Below are 26,704 nucleotides of genomic sequence, written 5' to 3' on the forward strand. Positions count from 1 at the left end.
TTACATGTTCGTATGTGCACTGAAAGAGTTATTTGTTGCTGTAATCATTCGTCCAATTCATACCATCTCTTTTCCTGCTAAAAATGCACTCAAAAGTTCAGCTGAAGCTAATATGAGGCTTGAATGGCAAACCAAATGGGTATTATCCAAAGTTAGTCTTTTAAGTTCAATATTCCCCCTTTTGTGTTTCCCCAGACACTGTTTTCCTTGCTGAGCTGCTGCAGAGGGACAGTAAAACAAAGGGGATTTTTTGCATTAAAAAGGCAGCGACTTTGGATGATATACACTTGATTTGTGTAACTTCAGGCTATAGAAGCCTGTTTTCAGTTTTTCTATGTATACTGTATTAGTCCCTTTCAAATAAACCATAAATAAAGATCAACTTCAACATTGTCAGACTCTTGATGGACAGCTTGAAATGAAAAGGATCAGTGCAGCAGAGTCAGAGATATCATCATCCATGCATTTGTCTTCCTTGTCAAAACAAAGCAACTTGACCAGTTACAGTTAAGTCAGAGATGCAGGTCTTTCCCCAGGGTGGACTGCTTTGGGGTGACGGCTGTCCCTACCACCACACCAAAGTCCATTCACAACTTTAACACTTTAAAGTAGGGATGGGTCACCTCGATTATCTATAACGTTAATGATCAATTAATCAATTAATCGCATGCATACATGGCAAAATAAAAAAAAAATATATATATACAGGGTAATACTATGCAAAAGCCTGTTTTGATAATGGAAGCTTTTATTTTGAAAGGACGAAAAGAGACTATCTGTCGATTGTAAAACTAACTCAGGTGACATTAAACTGTAGAGATAACGTCAAGGAGTTCAATGTTTTATGTTTTAGCCCCCGAAGAGGCATGAGGTTAGTTTTCACAGTAATCTTGCATATTTAAATGTGTTTTGTGTTTAAATAAGTTTTGGATAAAATTAAACCTAGTAATTCATGCTAGCAAGGTTTGATACAGTAAGCTAGTTTTGCTCAAATTAATACTCTTGTATTTCTGCGTGTTTTATAATTGTTATTGCTACTTTCTGTTTGCAAACTGTAGCTTTATCCAACTTAATTCTCAGCTCATTGGCTTATTGACGTACGGCAGCAGAACTGAACGCTCGGCCGTGTTTCAGTTCAGCGAGTACTGATACGCAGTCATGGATCAAATTAAAATTATAAAAAATACACAAATCAATAAATAATTCTTAACGACCACCTATTTTAAAGGTTCTTTGAATATTCATTGTGTATAGGCCTACTTATTTATTAGGTGCTTTTCTAAATCCACATGATCAACATAAATTAGACCCATCGCACAGCACTTAGTCAAATAAAAAATAATGCACTTTGAAAGCTGGTTCGCCTATTACTCATGCTATTATTCTTACAAAACACTGAACTGATCTGTTCTTCTTAACCAAATTATGACTGTAGTGTTACATGTATGCCAAATAAATCAGAGCACACAAGGCCAAATTGCTTCCGAAGCTACCATATGACCGGTTGCTGACAAACATGCTGCATATAAAAGGCTAAATCACTCCCGGAAAACTGCCTTGAGCATAGGAGGAGTAACCCAGACAATGCCTCTGAAAAACATTTCTTGCTGCTGAATTTCTATTGTATTTTTTTCAATGCTATGAACACCAAAACACTCCCTACATGGTGTTGGGTTGGAGCCATATACCTCAAAACATGGACAAAAAAAACCAAACTATGTGCATGTCCACCAGTAAGTGTGAACATATGTTTTATTGGGTGAACTGTCCCTTTAAAAACAAATTCATGTCATTTTTATAGGGTTTTTGTCACTATTCATAAAGACATTAGATGAATTCTGTGAGCTGAAAACATCCACATAATTGCAGGTATGTACCTTGGCCTGCTGAACCATCAAAAAGAAGCCTCGGGCTGCTACATATTTTGACGGCTCCTCCATCTCTGTGTGTGGCGTTTGAGCCTGCTGTTTCTCTGGGGAGCATTGATTCAGCATAATGACTTTTGTGGAGAAAGCCCTTTCCACAATGAACAGCCTTGTCTTGTGCCATACTTGTTATCAGGTTTAGACAACATAGGAGCAGAATATAAACAAGCCAGAGAATGGAGCAATCCTTCCCCCTTTTATTCCCCCCCTACAAGGTACATCAGGTTTTGTCACTAAATCAGTCCAAAAACCCATTATACTGAAATGATATATAAACAAATCAATTTTTCATGTTCATGCATGGTTTCACAAAACTATTCCTCCAGCCCAGAGAAACAGGCACAAAATTAGTTTGGCTGAGTGCGAATTAGTGGAACCGTTTGGGAGAAAAGCAATGATGTTTTTTTATCAATGAAAAGGCAGACAGAGTTAACTGTTCAACCACGCTTTATCACTCGAGACTAAATGAATGACTTCCTTTCTGCAGAGAGGTTAACTGGGTATATCCTGCTGACCCCGTTCCCCAGTTCAAGTACAAACATGACCAGTTCTTGCACGATGGACGACTCAAGGAGCAAAGGTTCAAGCAGAGGGAACTAGAGGCTGTGATTTCCAGTTTTTATTTGGTGAAGCTAAAGTAAAGCAAACAATTAAAAAAGAATAATTTGCAAATACACAGAAAATGCATGATGAGAAATCATGTGGAAACAAGCATTAAGAACCACTGTCCTGCCCAGGGCATTGTGGTCTGACAAAGACCTCAAAGCTGTGTTTCTGGTGAAAAAGCAGAACAAATGGGGATTACAATATTTGAGGAAATAGAGCCTTTCAGTTGACCTACATCCCCCACAGAGACTCTAAATTATAATCCCAGCATACATGCTCAGCTATTGAATTTTTATATTCTGGATCAGCACCATGAAATTGTGTTAGATGGCAACTAAATGGGTAAAAAAGTAGATTAGTGGCGAGAGATACTGACAGCTTTTAATGCATCTGGAGGCTGAACTGCTCCTAAATTTCCGTTCATTTAATTGTATTCCAACCTGACGGCTTCAGATCCAAACATTTGTGTTTACGATTTGACTCCCTCTGGAGACTACGACACGAAACACGTAGAAGAATCCACTCATAGCTTCAAGCTTTAAAAAAAAGAGCCCGAGACACATTAAATCATTCTTTACCATTTAGCAGCAGTCTCTAAGGTTTTGATTAGAGTATTCATTGAACCCTGCACTTTAACACTCCAAATCAATTAGATGAACCGGCGCACTCTCTCACACGCACACGCACACGCACACACACACACACACACACACACACTTCAATTGGTTAAATCGAATAATGATTTAATGCATGACCATCCTCTTGCAAAGTCCAGCGTAATAATCATATCCGCACACAAACATCATCCATTAATGGCTTTAGTGATGATGGTGTAATTGCTAAAAAAAATTAAAAAAAAGCGAGCTAAAATGCACAAGACGTGGATTCTGTTTTTGACGTTGGAGCTTTAACTCACCTTTAGTTTATTCATTGTAAATACATTTCTGGGAGTGTGAGAGGGTAAAAAAAAAAGGAGAAGTGCAAAATAAAGTCACACTTCCTTCTGTTTTTCTTCTCTAATTCAGGAACAACCACAAGTTGGATGCAAATTCACCCATTAATTCCACTTACAGCATCTTTAATAAATCATTTATCTCATTTTGAAGGATAAAAAAGCTAGAAATGTAACTATTGACTCATAAATCTTTTTATGTGACTTCTGGGTGACTGCAGGTTTGACCTCATATATTTAAATATGTAACTCAATACATTTAACATATTTCCTTATCTGCGTAGCCCTTACTTTATCAGGAAAGACTACATGAGATTCTCTTTTTCAACATTTTGGGCCAAGACAGGCACCAATAAAAAAGAGTTACAGACTAACAGAAGCTGTATTATAATACTTTTTATTCCTCTTGTTATGTTTTATGGTAGCAGGTTTTACTTGCTCCTGGTGATCATTATATTATCATTACTGACTGTTCAAATATATCCTGTGTGTGTGTGACAGAGGGAAAAAGAAAGGAGAGAGTGTGTATGCATGTTTACGAAGCCTCAGGAAATGCCAGGACAGACACGCTGACTCTCCCGCTCTAAAGGCCCATGTGACTGGAAACACATAGGCCTGGATTGTTTGCATGTTTGCTCCGGGGTCGCGATAACAACATTGGGTTGGAAAGAAATATCAAAGCAGAAAATCTCAATCTGACCTGCCACTGGAGGTGCAGTCCGGTTTGGCTGCTTATCTCTCATTAAACTTTTTGAGCGATCAGCCATCCTGCTAATTTGCATGATGACTCTTGCATTTGTGTCCCCGTAGCGATCCAGCGCAACTAGCCTCCGCTGGCTTCCTGCTCTCATTACATTAGCATAATGCAGATGCAACCAGAGTCAGTAACCTTGCTGTTGCTAAGCACTATTTACAAAAAATACACACGAAAGCTGTGAGAGCTGCAGTGCATGACAGTTTTTCTTTACTAACCTACTTTCCTGCTACATGCCTCGTATATATCAATACATCAATGTATCTATTTATACATTGGGTGCACATTATTATGCAAAAAAGTTTTAGGGAAACATATTTACTGTTTAAAACAAATTTAGATTTAGTGTAACAGAAATGCATATGAAGCCTGACTTTGAAGATTTAGTGGACTTTGAAGTGAAATTGTATCTGCATATTTGACGCCATTTATTTTCATCTTAAAGAGCAGGCATCTCTTCATAATTATTTTGTGTCTTTTTGTGGGGGTTTTTGTTCTCTTTTCAGTATTTTTGGTTAAGTTGTTTTGGTCTCTTTGTTTTATTTCTGTGTCTCTTTATAGTTGTCTTTGTCTCTTTGTAGTAGTTTTGGTCTCTTTGAAGTCTTTTTGTGTCTCTTTGTAGTAGTTTTGGTCTCTTTGAAGTCTTTTTGTGTCTCTTTGTAGTTGTTTTTGTCTCTCTGTAGTCTTTTTTGTGTATCTTTGTAGTTGTTTAGGCCTCTTTGTTGTCTTTTTTCTTCTCTTTGTAGTTGTCTTGGTCTCTTAGAAGTCTTTTTGTTCCTCTTTGTAGTTGTTTCAGTCACTTTGTAGTTGTTTTGGTCTCTTTGTATTCTTGTTTGTGTCTCTTTGTAGTTGTTTTGGTCTCTTTTTATTCTTGTTTGTGTCTCTTTGTAGTTGTTTTGGTCTCTGTTGTCTTTTTGTGTCTTTTTGTAGTTGTTTTGGCCTCTTTGTAGTGTTTCTGTGTCTCTTTTTAGTTGTTTTTTGTTTAAAAGTGATAATTTTGAGTGTCTTCCCAATTACTGTGAAATATGAGGGACATTCGGCAGATGAAAGCCAAGGGAGCCCTAAAAAACGTGGGGACCATTAATACTGACTTAAGTTTCCAACATCTTGACTTATTGGCCTCATCACTTTTTTCCACAGATAAAAGTGTCTGAAACTGACATAAACTCTATCACTCTTCAGTAAGATTAATGTTTCTTTGCTATTGTTGATCATTAGACAAGTAAATGGTTTAAAGGAGAGATGATGTTTGGTCTTTTTTGCTAAAGTTGTCATCCAGAATCCAGATACACCAAAAAACATGCACCTATTCCCCTTTTCCTAACAACATAAAAACAAGTGCTCCCCTGTCTCGTAAAAGGTCAGTGGAAACCCGACTACTGATCATTATGAATCTCAGCCTTTCCCTCGAGGAGTAGAAGCTAAACAATGGTGGCAGAGATGTAAATATTGTGACTAAAGGCTCTAATCTTTTACCTCTTCATTTCCTCATACAATAAATATTTAAGCACACCAGATTGCCATAGGTCCATGCATGTCAGTTTGAAACAAAATGTTCCAGATTGTACAGAATATGGGACAAGGTACAATATGTAAGATCTTAGGTGATGAATTTGAGAGAAAAAAATCTGGATGCTGCCATGAAATACTCGCACAAATCGTTCCCTTTGTGTTTGTACCTGGCACGCAGAGAGCTGTCTGGCTGGACTTTTGTGCATTTTCTTCTTTGATAGTCTCACATCACCATTAATCTCTCACAAAGATGCCATTATAGATGTCATTAAATGTGCTGTCCAGCAAAACGTGGAAGCAGCCAGTCTGAATAATTAATTCCCCCTTTTCGTGCTGCGGGGACCCTTCTGATCACAGCTCAACCCGCTAACACGCTCTGTTATGATTGGCTAAAGCGAGGTCAGTATCTTAGGAGACCTCACTCTAATATCCAGCAGCAATTAGTGGCTGCTGTGTGGATGTTGCACATGTTATTATGTGACAGGGGAGCGAGAGAGTGACCGCAGGTAGAGATTTAATGTCGTGTCTGTGAATGCTGTCGCCAAGCAAAAAACGGTTTATTAAAGAGCAAAAAGACAACTGGTTAATGGCTTCAAAAGAAAGCAGGGAAGCACAACTAACAATCATAAATGATAAATCACTGAAAGAGCACAGTTGCATCATTATCCTTATTTCTTACAAATATTGAAAACCAAAGCCTCCTCATTCATTTCAATGAGACCTCTGCTCTGACACACACATTGAAAATATGACATAAAATGGAATTTATATTGCTGCCTGGCAGTTTTTTCTCTCTCTACACAAACATTAATATATGTATATAAACAAATATACTCTTGGCTTATCCTTAAGGGACCCCAGGGTGCCGCTGCACCCACTTTGGAAACCATTGCTGTACAGCAGGGATACTCAACTTGCTTTGCCCTGGGGCCACTTTTTCAAAATAACAGTTAATAAAGAAACATTAGTTATATTTACCAAATAAAGTGAATACGCATTAAACTGGTCCTGGTGTTTAAAAAAAGGACTATATTTGATTTTTTTTTTTAACACATTCTGGCACCTGATTTACATTTAAATTACAGGAAAATGATGTGACTCAATTTCATTTCATTGTAGAAAGTATTACAAATATCACAGACCAGATTTGATTTAAGTTGAGTATCCCTGCTATACAGTATTAACACTTACTATTTTAGCTTCTGATAGGCTTTCAAATGTGTGGATATGTAATTCATACTGGCTTGGTTTGAATTTCGTCGCCTTTTAAGCAGCCTACAAAACTGGCAGTGCTCAGTGGGAAGCCAGTGAGGGATCATTTGCAAATCCTACACATTACAGGGGGTTCGTAGAGAGTAGAGGGTGAAATGTGGGTGCATGTCAGGTGAAAAGAAGCTTCTAGAAACCAAATGGCAGCCTATATCCCTCCCAGGAAACCAGTGTGAGAGTTTGCAGCAACATGAAAACGCAGCGTGAGTATGGGAGGGAAAGTGACCGTTCCCACTGGCATAAAAAACGTGAACAATGCAGGAAAAAATACACATTCTAAGAAAGTCTAAGTCTAAGAAAAGCCCACTGTCTCCATCAAAACCCAGAGGCAACAAAGGAGTCAAACAGAAAGTTCCAGTGAAACGTCTGAGCGATGGACACTGAACAAGCTTCGCATCAACTCCCGATGAGTCAGTCCATTGTGAGGCACACAACGCACGAGTCGAGTTCCCAGTGAATCAGAGCAGTCAGCTGCCATCCACCACCTCAAGGCACAGGGCCAGTCTAGCACAGGACCGCAGACATGTGACCAGCGGTCTCGCACAACCACCGTTACTGTACTGGGAACAGAGGAGCGGACAGTAAGCTCTCTCTAACAGACTCAAACACGTGTGAACAAGTTTTCTCATTTGACTTCAGTTCAGATAATATACTGCCGTGACATAGGACGGAGGTAGCAGGTGTTTTGTAAATCTATAGACAATTTGTGATTTACAGTGTGCTGTCAGGAGGGTGCAGTGACATCAATACTGCAGCGGGAGTTTGTCTGAGGCCTAGCTGAGGACACCGAAATACCCCCGCCCCCCTTCCTCTGACAGCGATACACGTGCAGCTGTCTAAATATTGCTTCTCCCTTCTCCTGCTCTTCATCTTGCCATTCCTGTGCTCCTCTCTCGCCTTTTCTGTCCCTACGTGAGCCTGGATGAGTTTAGAGAGGGACAACTGTTCCACCGGCACGACTGGGGGACGTCCACATTTGGTGCTCCGTTGTCATGTCATAAGTCCCGGGGCAGCAGGGCCGAGGGCTGGGAATAACTCACCTTCTGCTGTCCGGCTCTGAGCTATAACCAGCCGCACACCTGTGCTACCAATTTTGTTGTAGCTAACCACAATTAGATTATCTCCAATGTAAGTAATATTTTCTACAAGGCACCGCAGCAGCAGTACCTTATTCTGCAAGCATAATTCACCACTGTATGCAATTAGGCTTTTAATGTAATTTATATAAGAAGCCAGACCAAAGCTAATCTCATAAAAAAGGACAAACAGAGCTATTAAAAGTCCTCTGCTCTTTACTTCATTACTGGCTCAGCTTGCTCTCCTTACGCAAAGGGTCCCCAGGTGCATGAATGTTTCATGGCCACCCTGCTGCCTGCTTCCCTCCACCCAGAAGAAGCTCCAACTCCGCTGTCAATTGCACTCACTTACACTCTGCTAGCGTCATCATCAGCCATTAGTTGGGGTGCTTGGAGGGGGGGTGGGGGGGGGGACAGCTGTTTTGCCTTGATGACTCAATCATCCCCTTCAGTGGGATTAGCATCAGTATCATCATCCTCATCATCGCCTTTGATCCCAAAAATTACCAAACAAGTCTCAAATTGATGACTATCAGCCCGTCTGCAATGAATTCCTGAGCGTGCAAACTTCATTGTATGACACTAAATAATAACGCTGCAGAGCTTAATGAGCTTAATTTTATATTAAAGACTCTGAAATTTCACAGTTTTTAAGATCATAAAATGTTCTTAAAAAAACGTGTCTACAAACACTACATCTGTTTTTCTTGATTCTCCATAGCGAAATAACCAAGAGCGGTGGATCACCATAAAGACAGTTTACATGGTGTCAAGTGTGATATGACTGCCATCTTTTTATTGAATGCACAACATTAACGCTATATGGTTAAATTTAACTAATTGAGGATCCTGACTTCCATTTCAATACGTTAAATTTCGCATTTTGACCAATTTTTGATTTGAAAAAAATTAAATTGTGACACACCTGTTGAATAAGGTTAGGAAATATGATGATATATACCGTGCGATGGAAGAAATGTGTCCACCAGTAGCCATTTGGCTATACCAGAGCTATTTTGGGCAGAGTATGAAGCAAACCAGAGCTGGATTCTCACATGATTTTGCGATTTGCGCTCAATCTCATGTTCCAGCCGCCTGTCAATGTATTTGGGCAAACATGGAGGAGAGTGAAGTTGTAAATACAGAGCAGGAGGAGGCATCCTGTTCGCTTCACATTATTGTTTCATTTTGAAATAATTTTAGTTGTTACTGTTACTAGTTACTGTTTTGAGTATTTTTGCTCTCCCATGTGAGGCAGTTATTCTTGTTTGAACAAAATAATCAGACGATTAAGGACAATGGTTATTTTAAAAAAAATTCTGAATTGAATTTACATAAAAATTGCTGTATTGTGATTACTGTGATATAAAATTATATACACCGTGATATCATTTTAAGATTTTAGCCATATCGCACAATTACTGTTCAATAATTCATCAAAAACACTGAAATCTGTAACTGTCAACTGTCAAATGGAGAAAAGCCCTCTGAAATATACTAGGGAGGAAAATAAGAGTAGCATAAAATTGTGTAAAATTTAAATAACATCACATAGGATCTGGGCTTATATCTGTCCTCCTGCTGTAAATAAATGTTATAACTGGGCCACTTTAATGATCAGCTGATGGGCTAATTCAGGGCCCTGCAGCGCCAGCACCGTCATTATTTCATTAGCTTTATGCGGACATTTTTACAAATAGAATGTAGCAGAAGCTGTGTGGAGTCGAGCTTGTTGGGTCTTGGTTATAATCTGCAACAAGAACGTCTCAGACCTAATGAGACCACAGTTTTCACTGGCGGGGAGAGATGCAGTAATATGGCAGCAGCAAAGAGAGAGAAAAAGCTTGTTAATGTGGTCGTATTTTGAGAAGGTAGACCATTCGCAGCCAGCAGCATCTCGATGCCAAGCGTTCTTAAAACAATTTACACCATGCCATTAATTAATATGTTGGCTTATGAAGCGTAGCATATTCAGGCTATTCATCACGAGCAGGAAATTGACAAGTTATCCGTGGAAGGCATGTCAAAGGGATATCAGCTTTTAATTTTGCATCAAAGGGAAGAAAGCGCCACTCCATTTGTTTAATACTCTCTGTTTTCTTTGCAGTGTCTTTGTCTGAGGCAGATAGCTGATACAAAGAGTCTCGGAGATTCAACAGGGTCACGAAGCAGTGGGGAAGTTCATCTCAGAGCCAAGTGTTGCCTAATGGCTTCCTCCTGCTGTACGTCAACTCCGACCATCAGAGCAAGCTGTGGAGAACATCTGTCCCGAGTACACAGACACTTTGTACCGCAGCAGTCACCCTGTCAATCAAACGTGTCCTGTCATGTCACCGACTATCACCAGCGGCTGCAATCGCTTCTGAAGACGCACGCCCATGCTGGTGCTCGTGTATTTACATTTGTGTGTGACTACAGGACTCAGGGTTGACGACGATCTATTTTTAGTGCGGTACACAGAGTTCTGCCTTTGTGTTGTGCTGCTCTGTAGCGAGGACAAGCAGCCAGGGTCATCAGCAGCGGCACCGGATAGCTCCAACTCCAGCTCCCTGACCCTGGCCCTCCAGCTCCTACATCAGGGGGAGAGACTTACAAGATTCCTGGGCAGCAGTTAGAAGAGGCTATCTCTTAAAAAAGAGGCGCTTTCTTGACGGATGCCATGTTCATTCGCCCTCTTTCTCTCTCCGGTGACTAATGGGCTAATAATTCAGCTGTCACCCTGGCACGTTATCTCGCAGTCTCTCATGGGAAGGATACCACCCCCGAACATCTCCGCCGCAGTCTCAGCCCTGAAAAAGATATGCCTCGGATTCCAAAAAAAAGACGTGCGTTCAGAGGGAAATTCCACATGAGTGTCGAGGAAAACCCAGAAACACAAGATAATAGATGGATCTTTGGGAGAAGGCAACATGGCTCGAGTGCTCTCATGTCGTGCCAGGTTACTCAGCCGGTCGTGTACAAGAAAATCATCTGCTCCGAATCAATGATGAGCCCATCTCGGTCATTGTGACACAAAAGTTTCAAGGGCAAAATCCACTGATAATTGTTCACTGTCACACAAAGATCTTTTTGTCCTTCTCAGACACTTTGATCTCCCACTAACTTCGAAGAGTCTGTTTTTTATAACCCCGAAGTTACAGATAGCGTGTCTTTTTTTCTCCACCCTGTAAATTCGTAACAAATGTCCCGTTCGTTACATGGCATGACAAGTTGTTACGAACTTTTTGTTTTATTGGAAGCTCATCACATGCCTTGCAGTTAATAAAACTGAGCTTTCAACCTCTTCTCTACTGCTTATCCCAACAAATTCTTCACTCACTTCACTCTATGTTACATTTTCTTTGTGGTTTCTTGCACTTGCGTCAGGAAACGCCCATGTATAGACACTACGACCGGCCCCATCACCGTTATCAGTTTAACAGCTTGTCATCCAGACCTCTGGGTGTTCAGGTTGGATGTTAAACTCTCGCTGCTCTGCCATGTGCTTGTTTAATAAAGTACTTCCACTTGACTCAACACTGGTCAGTGGAACAAGGGAGTTGTGATTGCGCCCGGGCTGCTACAAAGCATTAATTTAGTAGCCGAGGTCTATTTGATCCAAATGCCTCTCTGTTATTATATTCAACAGAAATCTCTTCAGAACGAGAGTTCACTCCAACAAGTGATAATAATCCTTCTAATAGGCTTGAATGTTTTGAAACGGGAAGTTAAGTGGCAGGCTCTGGTGTCTTTGTTTGCCCGTGCAGGGGAGGTGGACATGTGTGCAGAGGCAGGGGCGCTGAGGCCAGGCCCTCTATCCTTCCTGTTCAGTTACCAGAGGCCTCACACTTATCAGTTCCAGATCTTACAAGAACAGAGAGAAAGAGAGACCACTGACAGGAAGGGGATTTTTTTTCCTCCCCCCTTTTTTTTTTCCTTTAGCGAGGTTAACAGAATGTCTGCACCCCTTACATTTCACAGAGGAAAGCAATTATTCATTAGGGCTTACACTGGCGCAACAGAGACAAAGACCAACCTGGCAACCTTCAGCCAACTCAACTGAAACTGCCGGCCAAAACTGGTTACTGCTGAAAGAAGAGCTGTTATAAATGTCAAAAATGACGTTCAAATATTGCTTCTAAAAGAACCACAGAGGTGTGAAACATTTGAATACAGATTTTTGAGCATTATGGAGGCCAAACCAAGACACCTCAGGGTGTGCTAGCTTGCAAATTCTTGTCTAATTTGTGGTCTGATGAGTTAAATCATAAACTCAGCTGTCAACACAAGAGAGAGGTAAACCTGGTAGTCCTGTTTTTTTTCCATAATCAAATATTAACTTCCATCTTTGAATGCATGTGGGGTTTTTTTTCTTAAATTTGAATATATATTCAAAGTTATATTCGTTGCCAGCCCTAGCTGAAAGAACTAGTTGATTTGAATCAATAATTGGTTAATTATTTGCAAGAATTTTAGCAAAATGTAGCAAAAATTACCAGGTTTTCATCATTTACAGCTTCTCGAACGTGAACATTTGTTGTTTCAGTCTGTTTTATATCACCTTAAACTGGTTGGTCGGACAAAACAAGCAATTTAAAGATGCCACCTTGTATTTTTAAAGACTATTTTCTGACATTTACATAGAGTAAACAAAAAGTACTAGTAGCAGCCATACAGACACTTTATTGCTTGACATCGTATTTGGCTATCACCCTCAGAGATCACACTCCTCTAGTTGAGACTGTTGCTATTTCGTTTCACTGCAGACTCTCCATCAAACCCAGCTACATTCCCCCTCCGCAAAGGCAACCTTACATCAACAGTGAGAGGGGAAAATCTGTCATTGAGAGTGAGAGAGAGAACTGATTGTGAAGCACTCGTGTCACGTCCCCGCTCGTGTTGTATCCCCCCTCGTTGCACTCGCTCTCAGTGTCTACCTCGCCTGACATTTCCACAATAATCACTTTGGTTTATCCCACTCAGCTGTGTGGCGGGCAGATGTTTGTCAGGGCACAGTATTTCTCAGCATTCACACTGCTCTAATCAAGATTAACCACTCTTATCTATTCTGTGTATGTGTGTGTGTGTGTGTGTGTGTGTGTGTGCTGGATGTCCCAATTCCTAATCCATGAAGCCATAGCTGTATTGTATAATACAGTGGACGAACCAATTACATTCCCTGCCCACCACATAATTCTCCCTTTTAGTGGAACGTACACTGAGCCACATATTGCATAAGGATGAACTGGTGGCTTGCTGGTAAAGAGGACAGCCATGACCTTCTGTGTGTGTGTACACATTCGTCAGACTGCATATGGACACGGATGTTGGCAAAAGACATAAACACACGCAACATCTCAGCACTTTGTTACTCAGAGCCCCCCAGGAGCTCCTAATGAAATCAACATGCTTTTGCAAGGTGAGCCGACGCTGGCCACACACAAACTGCTGCCATCAAGTGTTTACCAAAGACACTCAAGCACAGCGGAGGACAGAGCGTGTCCGAGCAAACAAAGTTGTAGTGTTTAAATCAACTGTAGTGGCAGGGGAGGCAGATATCTGTTTCTAGTAACAAGCTTTGTTTAATTCCAGCCAAAGCAACATCTCAGGTAATCAGGAAGGTTTGCACGGAGCCCACAAGTGTCAGGGGTTTTTTAAATTAATCTGTGCTATCAAATGATTTAATACTTTCACACAAATTAGTAATTTCTGCTCTCAAATTCACAGTAGTAGTTTGCTGGTTTAATGCTTCCTAAATGTGGAAAACATTGATGCTCGTCTTTGTCATACACAATAAGAAAAACTTCGGAAAGAGTTACTGGTGCTATCTTAGCTAGCTAGCATGCTAATAATCAGCAGGCAAGCTCATTAGCTTAATTGCTAATGAAACAATATGGTTTTTCCCAACACAGCGTTTGAGGCCTGTCACGCAAAATATGTTTCTAGTAACAAGCTTTGTTTAATTCCAGCCAAAGCAACATCAGGACGGTTTGCACAGAGCCCATACGTGTCAGGGGCTTTTAAAATGAATCTGTGCTCTCAAATGATTCAATACTTTCACACAAATGAGTCATTCTGCTCTCAAATTCACAGAAGAGCTCCAACAATTAGTCGATTAACCATTTTGATATTCATTTTGGTAATTTTTTAAGCAAAAAGCCAAACATTTGCTCATTCAATGCTTCTAAAATGTGAGAATTTTATGCTTTTCTTTGTCATACATGATAAGAAAAACTTTGGAAAGAGTTACTGGTGCTTTCTAAGCTAGCCATAATGCTAATAATCAGTAAGCAAGCTCATTAGCTTGGTCGCTAATGTAACAATATGTTTTTTTCCATCACAGTTTTTGATGCCTGTCTTGCAAAAGATGTCTGTTTCAAGGGCCATTAATGAAACATTTAATTTTACATGTGATCTGTTGTAAATCTGTTGTTTCTGTGCCTACTTTCATCACTCTAGAAGAAGATATTGAACCCTAGAAATGGCTTCCCATCTTAGGAGCTTTGCAGAGGGTGAAAATGACAAAATTCCCAGGGGATAAAAACTATGCAGTTTCTAAAGAAATGTATAGCACATATTGTTGGACTAAGAATACAACAAATCGTTAGCCTCATAGCATAATTGCCCAAGTCATATTTAGTCATTAGGCTATAGTCAGAAATGCATGGTGAATCAGCAGTTAAAGGAGAGTAGAGATAGGCAGATATCTCAACTTGGCTAAAATATGACTTTATGCTATGAGGCTAACGGTATACAAGTTTGAACAAAATCTAACATGGAAACAAAAGCCTCTTGCTGACACAGAATGACCTAGCAGCCACATGTAGCATCACAGCTGTTTTAAAAAGAGTGTAGAGGACAAACTAAATCAATGCAATATTCTAATAAAATTAATAGGCAATAGGCAATGCATTCAATATAAGCACCTAATCAACAAAACACAGGTGCTAGCCCGCTGCTAACATTCTTGGTGCCATAACAACCTTCAGTTTCTACTACTTCAGTCATTTGAGAGCAGAAATCTTCAACTTAAACAACTTAAACCTCCATTTACCTGACACCTGCTGGGCTCTGCAGGTCCTCGGTCTATATATATAAAAAGGAAGACTCACCTCTTTTGACTTCAATACTTGATTCTCCACCAAGAGGGACCCCCCCCACCCATTCACACACCAGGAGGAGAAACACTTCAGCGCCTCACGTCTTCTGCCCCTGAGAGAAATCAGAGGAGGGAAAAAAAAAACATCAATCACCGCTGCATTATCCACCAATCTCCAAACACTAAATTATTACATTTGCATTTTTCCCCCCTAAAAATCAAGCCTTCTCGATGATTTTGCTTCCCTTTGGGCTCCGAGCGGCTTCCATCTGCGCCTTGCTTAACGTGATACACTTCTTCCCTGCACGGATAAGCTCCTTCACGCTCTCGTGCCCATGAAGGACGAATCAAAAGTGCAACCGATGATCAGTATGGCATCATAAACATCCGCCACAGAGTAAGTTCACTGCCACGGCACATTCACAATTCACTCCCGATTGACAGATAAGCCTATTAAGAGAGGCCTTCACTATAGCTTTGCACTGAGGCCGGGCTAAGTGCATATGCCCGGTGACATTCAGACCCTTAAAGATGACCACATTAGTTACTGGTGAAGTTCAAATGTGATGTGCGAGATGCCATTACACATAAGCCAGTTAATGACCTAATACAATCACCCAGAAAATAAAGAGAATTTTTTTTATTTAGGGGGTCACACAGTTTACAATCTTGTCCGTTCAAGCAAGTAAGTACACAGACTTAATTTCCTTAGTGAATTAATCACTATGAGTAGTTGTAATTAAGAGAATAATAAGTATAGGCTGGATTTTAGCATGTGTGATCTTTCCATAAATCATGAGTGTCAACAAAAAAAACACTGATTATTTACATTTGCAATAACTCCAATACTCTGACCATAACCCTCTGAACTGCAAGCTGTTTTAGCTTGAGTGTTTAAACTCATAAATGTCTTTTGTGAAGTAAAACATAAAGTTATGATATACATCATACAAAAAGAAAAAATGCAAGATGAAGTTCTATGATAAATGTATTTATTTGAATAAAATGAAATTTATATATACAACACTTTTCCAAGTGCCGACACGTGTCATGAATATTAGGAAAAAAAAAACCTGGGTAAACTAAACTAAATTTGCATTTTTACAACTTTTCCTGTCTTCTCCTCTCTGCTCTGTGTAAACAGCCTGCTGTTATATCCAATTTTCAATGAATATTTGTCATGTGACTGTTTGTCTCAGCAAAATCAATCATGGCTTCCCAGTTGCACCAATTAGCACAGCATTTATTGTTTTCAACAGGATCTAGTTATTCCAAATGGTTTATTTTTGCTAAAGTTGTAAAATGAGATATGTATAATACAATTTTGACAGAAATATCACAATTTTGAGCTCTGTTTTGGTTACTTTTTCTAACAGAAACTTTCGTAACCTATGTTCCTGAAAGTTCAAATTCTTTCTATGATAAACTGTGTATTTTTGGTGACTTTTTAAAGAAAATATAATTTTCAAACCTGGTTGGTGCGCTTCAGAGGGTTTAATGTAAGAAAGGAGCAAACTTAATTAAAGTCCTCCACAGCTCTTTGAATGAAGGTCTAGGTTAAGGATAGCCATCTTTAAGGTTGCATGGCTCTCAGCAGGTGAGAGAGAATAAACAAACTATCGGCCTTCTCCTTTTCGCTCCTGTCCTGCACTCAGTTTTTCCTTCAACTTCTTTATTCAAAGAGCATGACACTCATTTTCACAGGGGCAAAGAAAAAATTTCACTCCTCAAATGTTGAACTATGACATTTCAAGGAGCAGATTGGGATGGAAGAAGAAAAGAAAGAATAAAAATGTCTTAAGGGTGTTTGCTCTAGCTCTGTGAATATGTGTGTGAAGTGTGTTAGTATGGGACAAATGCCATTTTTCTCACCCTCCCCTCCTTTAACCTCCCTACCTTAAAATCTATAGCTGTATCCTTTTAGTGTATCGCTTTCACAAGGTGTCTGCTTAGTGACACACAGCATGCTCGCCATTTCTATCCCCGACCGGAGCTTCTTCTGAGCTCATGCTTTGCTTGAGAGGACAAGGCTAATGCTCCAAATATAAAAACTGTCTACCCACAAGGTGTATTTTCACATTCAGCAGGAGAAGGCGGTCCCTTGTGCCTTGCACTTTTTTTCTTTCTTTTTTTTTTTAATCCTCTTTTTTTTAATCGTTGGAAGATTTTTCAGGCAGTATTTCTCCCCAGTTGGAAGTGCAGCTCTCTGAAAAGAGAAAGTGGAGGAGCGCTGGGGGCTCAATGGGTCGAGAGAGAGAGGAGGAGGAGGAGGGGTTGACGCTGGGTGCCTCCTTTTTAAAGCCAGATTCTCCCCAGATACCTCTGTGCTATTCATCAACAGCTTTTCCAGGGCTGTGAAAAATCAATGTGCTCTGCACTGCAAACAGTTCATAATGACGGGGGATGGAGGAAAAAAAGCTCAACTGCAACAGAATTGATTTGTTTAAGTACAATAACACGGCTCTGCAGCGCGGTGAGGAGGAGGCTCGAGCGCCCAGACAAAGACTGACTGGCAGTATGAAACCACAAGCAGTAATTGACAAACTGCTGGCAAAGTGCAAATCTGAAATACAGATGCCTGTTATCTAATTAAAGGAGTTTTTCTCTGAATTACTACCTGACAGAAGAAAATACACTTAAGAGTCTCAAGTGACTGCAAATCTTCTCTAAAGAGACTTAGAAGATAGTTTTAAAAACACTTATGCATTTATCTAACATAAGAATATTTTTTTTAAATCCTTGGACTTACTGCTTTTTTTCAACATTGATACTTTTTTTTATTTATTAAAATGACATTATCATTGAGGAAAAAATCCCCTCTCAAGTTCCCTGAGCTCAAATCAACATCTTCAACTGCTTGTTTTGTCTGACCAACAAAGGAACAGTTTATATCTTTAATTTATGAAGCTATATTTATTTAAAAAAGGCAGAAAATGTCACATTTGAGAGGCTGGAAACACTAATTTTGCTTAATAATTGACTTAAATGCTTAATTAATGGCCACGATTGCTTTATTTTAATGCATTGATTCAACCAATTAATGAAATGACACTAATCCACATGATATTCACACACACGCACACACACACACACACACACCTGCTCTAACCATGCATGCAACGCCAACACTTGCAGATAAACACACACACACACACATTAATTGTACCTTTGGCAGGGAGTCAGATCATCCCTCGCCAGTTCAAAGCACACGCAAAGAAGGTTTGATGTTGCATAAAGCAAAGTCATCACAATGTTTAAAAGATGACACCAGGCTTCACATAGAAAAAAAATCACTTTCACAAGGTGAGATTTTAAACCTCCTGATACTGCAGAAAAAACAGAAGCTCGGAGTAAATTGTGTCAAGACAGACCAGCACGATAAAAAATTTCTCCCTGCCTCTCTTAAGCCGGCCACAGAGGTGCATTTATCATTGTTATTATTCCTTCAGAGAGGCCCTCCCAGGTTTAATTGGGTCCTCATGGAGTCAAAATCCCCGCTGTCGCTGCAGCCACCGGCACTGGCCAGACTCATTCCTCTCAAGTCAACACCAGGTTTTACTGGCTGCGTGGAGAACAGTCATTCTGTTCAGAGTGGTAGTCAAACCCACTGGTGAATCAGACGGCTGGTGGGAGCTGGACGCTGCCCGCTAAGCCTGGACAATGGCAGGAGAAGGGGGAACACCTGGGGAGAAACTCTCACCTGGCTCAGCTCTCAACGCTGTGGGTAAAGCTCTTGAGAGCCACAGGCTGTCCGTCCACCCAGCCAGAGCTTTTATTCCCAGTGGGCCACATTTGCATTTTAACTGGTAAATACAGCAGCTTTTGAACAGGATTTTTTCAACCTCAATAAAAACAGGGAAACAATGAGCTTAAGTGTTAAAATCGCTCAGAAACACAGACATGTTTAGTAATGGTACGGTTCCTCAAATGACCTCCAAAATGTTATAATCTTTACCATTTTTTTTAACCACATACGATATGTAGCAATAATCAGCAGCTTTACAAAGGAAATAAAAACAGAGAAATGTGTGAAATTTTAATCACACCATCAAGTTCTGAGTAAAAACCGTCTCTCAAACTCGACTTGACCTCCTATTCACCCCCCTCAACAGCGCTCGCTCCACTTGGTGTTACATTGGCACAGAAATCACAACGCCTCCTTGAGGCTGCTTCCTGTTGTTGATATGCTCAAGACGTGCAAGATCAACTAAGATACGCATCTCTGCTTTTCAAAAAAAGACACCCGACAAAGACACTTGAAGTCAAAGGAGGAACGCTGGAACGGCAAACGTAGGAATGACAAGCTCGCCGTCTGTAATGATTTTCTGCAGAGAGGCAGGTTTTCATTTTAAGAGGATGAAAACAGGATTGTGTAGGAACACGATGGTAATCATGTCCCCCTCACAGCTAACGTGTTTACACATGCACTTATAACGGGACTTCTGGAACTGTCATAAAACACTTTTATTGGTTTGTTTTACTGCATTTAAAGTAAATTGTCGATAACTCATTAACCTTTCAGATGTTTTGTAAAGACAGGTCGCAACTAATAAACATGACGAACGTACATGAATGTGTTGATTACCGTTTCTATAATCGATTCAAAATTGATTTGAGTGTAAATGGCAGTGCAAAGCCAGTTGTTACCACACATGTAAATATTAATTATCAATGATTGGAATACTGTCAAAAACCAACCAATACAACCACAGAAGTAGATGGTTTCTCACTCTTATATGACCCACAGCTCCACTTCCTTCAGTAGCACATGATAAACACGTTCTCATACCTAACAGTTTTAAACATGGGGTTAATGCACTTGGGAAACGGTCGCAAATTGGTTATGTTTAGGCACCAAAACTACTTGGTTAGGTTCAGGAAAAGATTGTGGTTTGGGTGCTACTTCACTTCCATTCATAAGTACATGACGCCATTATGCATGTGATGGAAGTTGTTAACTTCATAAGGTATCTTATCTTATGTTATCTTTTGTCGACTGTGGACATAAACCTGGTCTTCTGAGTCAAAGTCCTGTTTTGTGTGACCCATCCACCCCACCCCGACTTCCTATTTTCCTCCCACCGTAATTACTACAACCACTAGAGGTCACCACGAATAATAAATATGGGTCATAATAAGCTTCTTGTATGAATTAACTATGGTGGTTCTTTTTGCGTGAAGACAGTCTTTACTAAATGGTCGTTAAACATAACCTAGACGCCTTAAAGAATTTCACTATTATACAACAATTTTTTGATCTGGTTTGATCCAAATGTCTTTTGACCTGCGAATCACCAAACTGATGCTTTCTGGGAGTAAGTAAAATTGCAAATGGTGATGGAAAAAAATAGTAAAGTATTGATATTTAGAGTTCTGACAACCAGTGGGCCGGCAGTATTTTTGCTGTTTTTCTCCAGAGGCCGTAGCGGGCTCACTTTTGTGGATATACTGGAGATACTGGTATCGTATGAAACTAGAAGATCTAAGGAATCTATAGGCACCATGTGCGTCAGGATGTAGTGTCAGGAAATTGTCTAAATAATGCTGCAAATTTCGGTTAACGGTTAAATTGCAATATATTGTATCGCAATACTCAGCACATCACAAAATGCTTGAAATCGCAATAATATCATATCATGACTCAAGTATCGGGATAAAATTGTATCGTGGGGCCTCTGCTGATTCCCACCTCTAGAAAAAACTATACTTTATCATGTAACAAATAATTAAACACCCTAATCAACATAAACATGCATAGACATGAGCAACCCAATCAACTTTGGTTAGAGTGGAAATCGGGTTATATAAAAAAAAACATCAAGCCCTTTATAGAGTATTATTATAATCTTGTGATTTACAGCTGAACCGTTATAATGCCTGCATATACTATACATACTGTACTGAAAATGACACCCAAATCCAGGCTAGGAGAGGAGGGATTGAAAATATACACACACACATGCTGCTGGTCTCTGAGGACATTCATATGGAATGATTACATTAGACAGAGTCACACAGAGTTATGGGGCAAAGCCATAAAAATCAAGTGTATACACTGCAGTGAATGAGTGCAGTAGTGATGATTACAGGTTTAGAGATAATGGTTTTTAGTGTGATACATTTAGAGTGCATGAGACACCAGCTCAGTTAGCTCCCCGGTCTTTACTCGCTACTGATTAACACAAATGCTGGCGCCTTGTTAACCACCACTGCTGTAATTATGTGGAGCCTCGTACACGCATACGCATAACCTATACAGCACACAAAGGCAAACACACTCCGGTGCAAAACAATGCAGTCGTGTGCATGTTGTGTGCCACAACCAGATCAGCATCACAGCAACTACCAATTATGTGTCTTATTCATGCAAATGCAGGTAATTTACTTCCTGCTGTGCGCAACTTCCCAATGTGTTTGCCCTCTAGCATCAGATGTTTGTGTTGTGGATCGCCTAAACAAGTGAAACATTTAAATGAAGTAATCTAAAAAAAAAAAAGGCTCTTTCAAATGAGTTACCTTTTACCATGCAAATAGTATGGTGCAGAAAATGCAATGTTTGTTTACAGTTTGTAAACTGGTCATAAAACACCCAAATCTCTTGCTATTCTTTGAGTTTTTCTAATTATTGTGGCGTCCACTCTTAGTGAGAGAAGGTCACAAATGCTGTTGTCTGTGCAGTTCCACTTTTTTTCCCGTGTTGGATGCTTGTATTCTTTCTGTTCCGCGCCAGTCTCATGATAAACCTCATCAACGCGTCTCCTTGCTCGCCATTAAAGGGGTAGTTTGGGGTTTTTTTGTGACATTGTATGAGTTACTTAACCACAATGAATGCATTACGTGTAGTAGATGATGGTCTGTGTGTTCCCAGTTTGGAGAACCAGATGTGCACTCCAGGCAGATAAAGAATGAATGTATTGCTGAAGCAATGGTCTGCAACAAAATATATTTTAACCACATCAATAAGGGCCCACCCTATAAATATTATATGCTATATTTAGAATATGTCCACTGATTTTTGATGCAGCCTTTCATTTGGCACTACTTTTGCCCAACCATAGAACTCTTACGCAGTCTGACCAAAACAGCTGATCTGCCGCAGTGCGCAAAGCATATAACTGTGCTTATGTTTAGAAACATGGAAGTTCTACAGTTGAGCAAACACAAAAAGTTGGTATAACATTTTTAGGGTGGGCCTTTGTTTAGTCACTTAAAATATGAAGGTGTCAGTCATGTCTGCAGCAATACATTCATTCGCAAGCTGAACTATCCCTTTAATTCTCTGGACAATGACCTGCTCTATACACACATGGGCTCAATCGAACATAACATGGACCGTATTCAGGAATTGACAGCGTTAAGTCTGTTTAATGTCCGGTCCAACTGATCGGACATTTGTGTTCTCACATACAGCTCCTAGCTCCAGTCTAGATGATGTCCTCTGTCCTGAATTACTGGACATAGTTACTGTGATGAACACAAACATCCTACCAACTGATCTGCTTTTTTTAACTTGTGTCCTTGTTCTATTCTGTGTTTTTTTTTATATTGTTGTTTTTATTTATGCTACCTCAGTATCTTATTCTATTGTATTTTATTGTACTTGAATACCAGTATAATATCTATCTATCTATCTATCTATCTATCTATCTATCTATCTATCTATCTATCTATCTATCTATCTATCTATCAGTCTCCTATGTCAAATCCCGGGGTTTGGGCCAATCTGCAACGGGCAACATTTCTAGGGATATCTACAAAATTCCTGCATTACTTTTCATTGGAATAACTGCAAACCTGAACTGTACGTGAGTGCATCATAATAATTCCCACTGTACAAGAGAGTACTACGGAAAGTATGATGGTTCAATTAGGAAGTCAGTCTATGAATTGGATTGTCATTTATTAGTTATAGAATGGGAGGCTAACTAACTCTTTATCATGACTGAAAGCAACGATGGACAAATAAGACCGTAGAAGTATGAAAGCAGAATTTCCTTTTATACACCTGTGTTTTTCTGTTTCAAAGGACTGAGCTGATGCTTATGTGAGCCTTATATGAATTGATGGCTTCAATATTATTTCTCCTCCACCTCCTCCTCTTTCTCTACAGTATATCTTGTTTCAAAAGCGAGAGTAGCCCAAGAGGGCGCCCGTGTTTTTATTCCTTTGTTTCCAGTCTTTCCCTATCAGAACAAGAAGGTGGAAGCAACTCCCACGAGGGAGATAGAGATAGAGGTGTAGGCTGCTGGCAGAGCGCTAAAGCAAAGAAATGCTGCACCGTCTGACCACAGACATAAAAATGATGCCCTCTACCTCCCCTACTCTGTCCTGCTTCATCTGCAAAACAAATCTTGTGCCCTGCAGCCAGAGATTCCTCTCTGGTCACCTGGCTGTTCTCACCGTTTCACCGGCCCTGGAGCAGAGGAGGGTTTACGAGAGGTGAAAGACTTCATAATGGAATGGAGACGAGCAGGAAAGAGAGAGAAATAGAGGGGAGATTGGCCTGAGCCAATTGCAAAGGAGAGGTGGGTGTAATGAGGCCTGATCTGTCACAAGAAAGAGCCACGGTCCTGTATTTGCATTTTCAGCCCCTTTCTTCGTCTCCATCTCTTATCTTTTCTTCCTCCCTCTCGTAATAAGGAAAAAGAGAAAGCAATGAGAGGGAAGAAAGGTGGGGAGCGGACATATACACAGAGGAATCCAGGGAGGGGAAAGAGATCACATTACTATTGGGAGGGAAAAAATGATTAAAGGCTGAGATGAACACAGTCGGCTGGTTCCAGAGGAAAGAGGAAGGAATTTCCAGAGCCAATAAGCAAAGCATCACAGAGAGACCTGCCTCTCCCTGCTATTCAACCGTGACCATGCCGGCGCAAGCACATTTTCTACATCCGCCCTTTTACACTAGCTTGTGCCATGTGTGTTTCATGCACATACAGTCATTAGCAGCTCTAGGATATTGATTTTTTAAAACACTGCTACCTTCTTATTAAAGGAAATGCTTCAGATTTTACATAGAATATACAATGTGGCATTCCTTGCAGCTCACCAGGTATAACAGTGTTGAGATGACTCTGTTGCAGAGGACACTGGAGGCAAAAGGCAGAAGAAAACAAGAAAGAAAAACAGCAACATCAATAATGAAGTGAAGGAGACGGGGGAAGAAAACAAAGCCGTTCATAAAAAATGAGAAAACAGGCAGAGCGTCTCATTGCAAGAGCGCTAACGACAATCAATTAGCAATTGCTCATGATCTTGGGTGCGTCGGAGTATAAGGTGTCTTAATGAGTCCCATTTCCATTAGCTGCTCGACTCGAGAGGCATAAGGAGGAGGCTGCTCCCACCAGCTCCTCCATCTCAATGCCTAATGACTACGAGAGTGGATTACTCCATCAATTCCTCGCTTCTCTTTGTTTATCCCCTGCGTAAATAATGGTCAACCATTACAATGCATTAAGCGGGCCACTCTACGTAGAGCGAACGAGAGGGGGGAAGAGGAGCATGCCATACTACAGTGATCTCTAGGAAATCAGGGCCGGGGGGTGACTAAAAGCATCTGATGTTTCCATGAATATGTGGCTGGTTTTCAAGATTGTAGTAAACCTGGGAGGAGCAAGAAGAAGTACAGCCTCTTCTGACCCACACATGCCTTTTTTTCCACTGCAGGAACCTTTCTAGGAAGCCAGGAACCTTTTTAGGGGATGAGCTCAATATTTCAATACATGCTGCAGCAGAAATAAACAGCCGTACAATCATTACAATCAGATCATTGCTACCTGGAGACCGGCAGTCTGCCTTTTTTACTGTCTCCACCTCTGCAGGTCTCCTTTACAACATCCAATCAAACAGCACAATTGCACAGTGTTATTTTGTTATAGGCTCTCAAATAAATCCACCTTTTTTTAAAGAGGGCAGTTTTGGCTTTATTTGAACATCCTAAAGACAAAATTAAACCCAGGACGTTGCCTGCGCCACGTTACCGCTAATCAGCAGCTGCTGGTGTTCCAAAGCCATCTTCACAGCTCTTGTTTGTCCAAGCTCGTCATATAATGACGTCAGGACCCCTTGGCGTCACTTTTTAACAAAACGTGTAGCCTTTTTTGACAGGCACTAACACAGGGAGCGTGACTTCATTCTCTGATCAGGACACCATTACTCTACTAAAACATCACAAAGAAAATTGTAATTTTCTGCAATACTGATGTTCTGAATGTTGTTTACATCACCTTTAAATCTTTATTGTTATAGGACTGCTAATAGGAAGGTGCCAAAGGGCTTAGTTTGTACAGCTCAGTACCCTGAAAAATTTGGTGATAAATGGCCTTTTTTAGTTTTGCAAAATATTTGGTTCTTACCAAGATAAAAAAAAAACTTTTTAAAATTTAAAAGTGTTAGATAATATATCTTGTTTTAAGTGTTCAACATGCTTATTTCTAGATTTAACAGCCTTAATTCAAGAAATCTTGTCAAATGAAATTATCTGTTCATTCAGCAAGATAATTTCCCTCAGATTTAGTGATTTTATCTTCTTTTTAAACACCATTTTTTTGCAGGTGTTCTGGTAGTTCTAGTTCAGTATTCAAAGCAAGATGTGAGAATTATCCTGAGAAGACATTTTCACATCATTTGTCTTAAACAAGACCGTCGGACTCTAACAAGAAACTATCAGTGACAAAAAGCGGATGTATTTGAGACTGGTGCAATCACCAGCATAGAAAGGACTTTATCTGTGTCATACGAGACAATATAATGTTCCTCTGTTGTTGCAGTGCTTTCACCCTGGATTGTACCAATCAATATTTCACCCAAGGCTCCATCACTATTTCCCTCTCTCTCTGGTTTCCCTCTTGTGTCACAGCACCGGACAGGATAAAAATTAAACGCATCAGCAGAAAAACACACAAGTGGAAATGATCTCGCCGCTGCAGCCGCTCGGGTCATGAATTCAGCTAACTGTGCTTATCACAGGCTGCTGCTATTAGTCTTAATAGCGGCGGTGACAACCCGCCTTGAGAGGAGATGGGCTCTGCTTCCCGGGGCTCACCACAGACAGGTGATTCTCATCTACGGTCTCTTCATGTGTCATAGCAAAAGGCAGTGCTGGCTGAAATATGTCTGGCGGCTTATTGGAGCAAAACATCCGAACCCGGCAGGCCATTACAGACACCAGAGCCATATGTTCTTACGCACTCAGCATCAATCAAGGACAAATTAAGAATTCAATCAAACGGTGATCACATTCAGGCTGTTCATTGCAGTTATCTTGAATTATGAGGATGTAAAGACCCAAAATAAACACATAGGCTAAATTTCAAATACAGCATGGTAACATAGTTATAAGCATTGTTCACTGTGTACTGTTGTTGCTTATACATTTGACTTTTTGTTAAAGAACCAGATGTTTCCTTATCTTTTGCAGTAAAACTGGACAATTTTTATGCCCATCCAAGCCTTTGAAGTCCTCCAACTGCCAGTCACATAACATTATCTACAGAGAAAATTATCAGACTTTCAAACTTAAACAGAAAAAAA

At 40.2% G+C, this 26,704-nt stretch overlaps 1 protein-coding gene across 2 annotated transcripts in view; it reads right to left on the reverse strand.

Moving 5' to 3' along the window:
• Positions 1–26,704, reverse strand: part of LOC131959194 (zinc finger MIZ domain-containing protein 1-like) — a 129,314-nt gene that overhangs the window by 79,600 nt on the left and 23,010 nt on the right. For both annotated transcript variants that reach the window (XM_059324306.1, XM_059324305.1), the window contains exon 2: positions 15,186–15,285. The gene's annotated coding sequence lies outside the window, so the exon portion shown is untranslated. The remainder of the gene's footprint in view (positions 1–15,185; positions 15,286–26,704) is intronic.

This window comes from Centropristis striata, chromosome 21 (genome assembly GCF_030273125.1).
Source record: "Centropristis striata isolate RG_2023a ecotype Rhode Island chromosome 21, C.striata_1.0, whole genome shotgun sequence".
Classification (NCBI taxonomy): Eukaryota; Metazoa; Chordata; class Actinopteri; order Perciformes; family Serranidae; genus Centropristis; species Centropristis striata.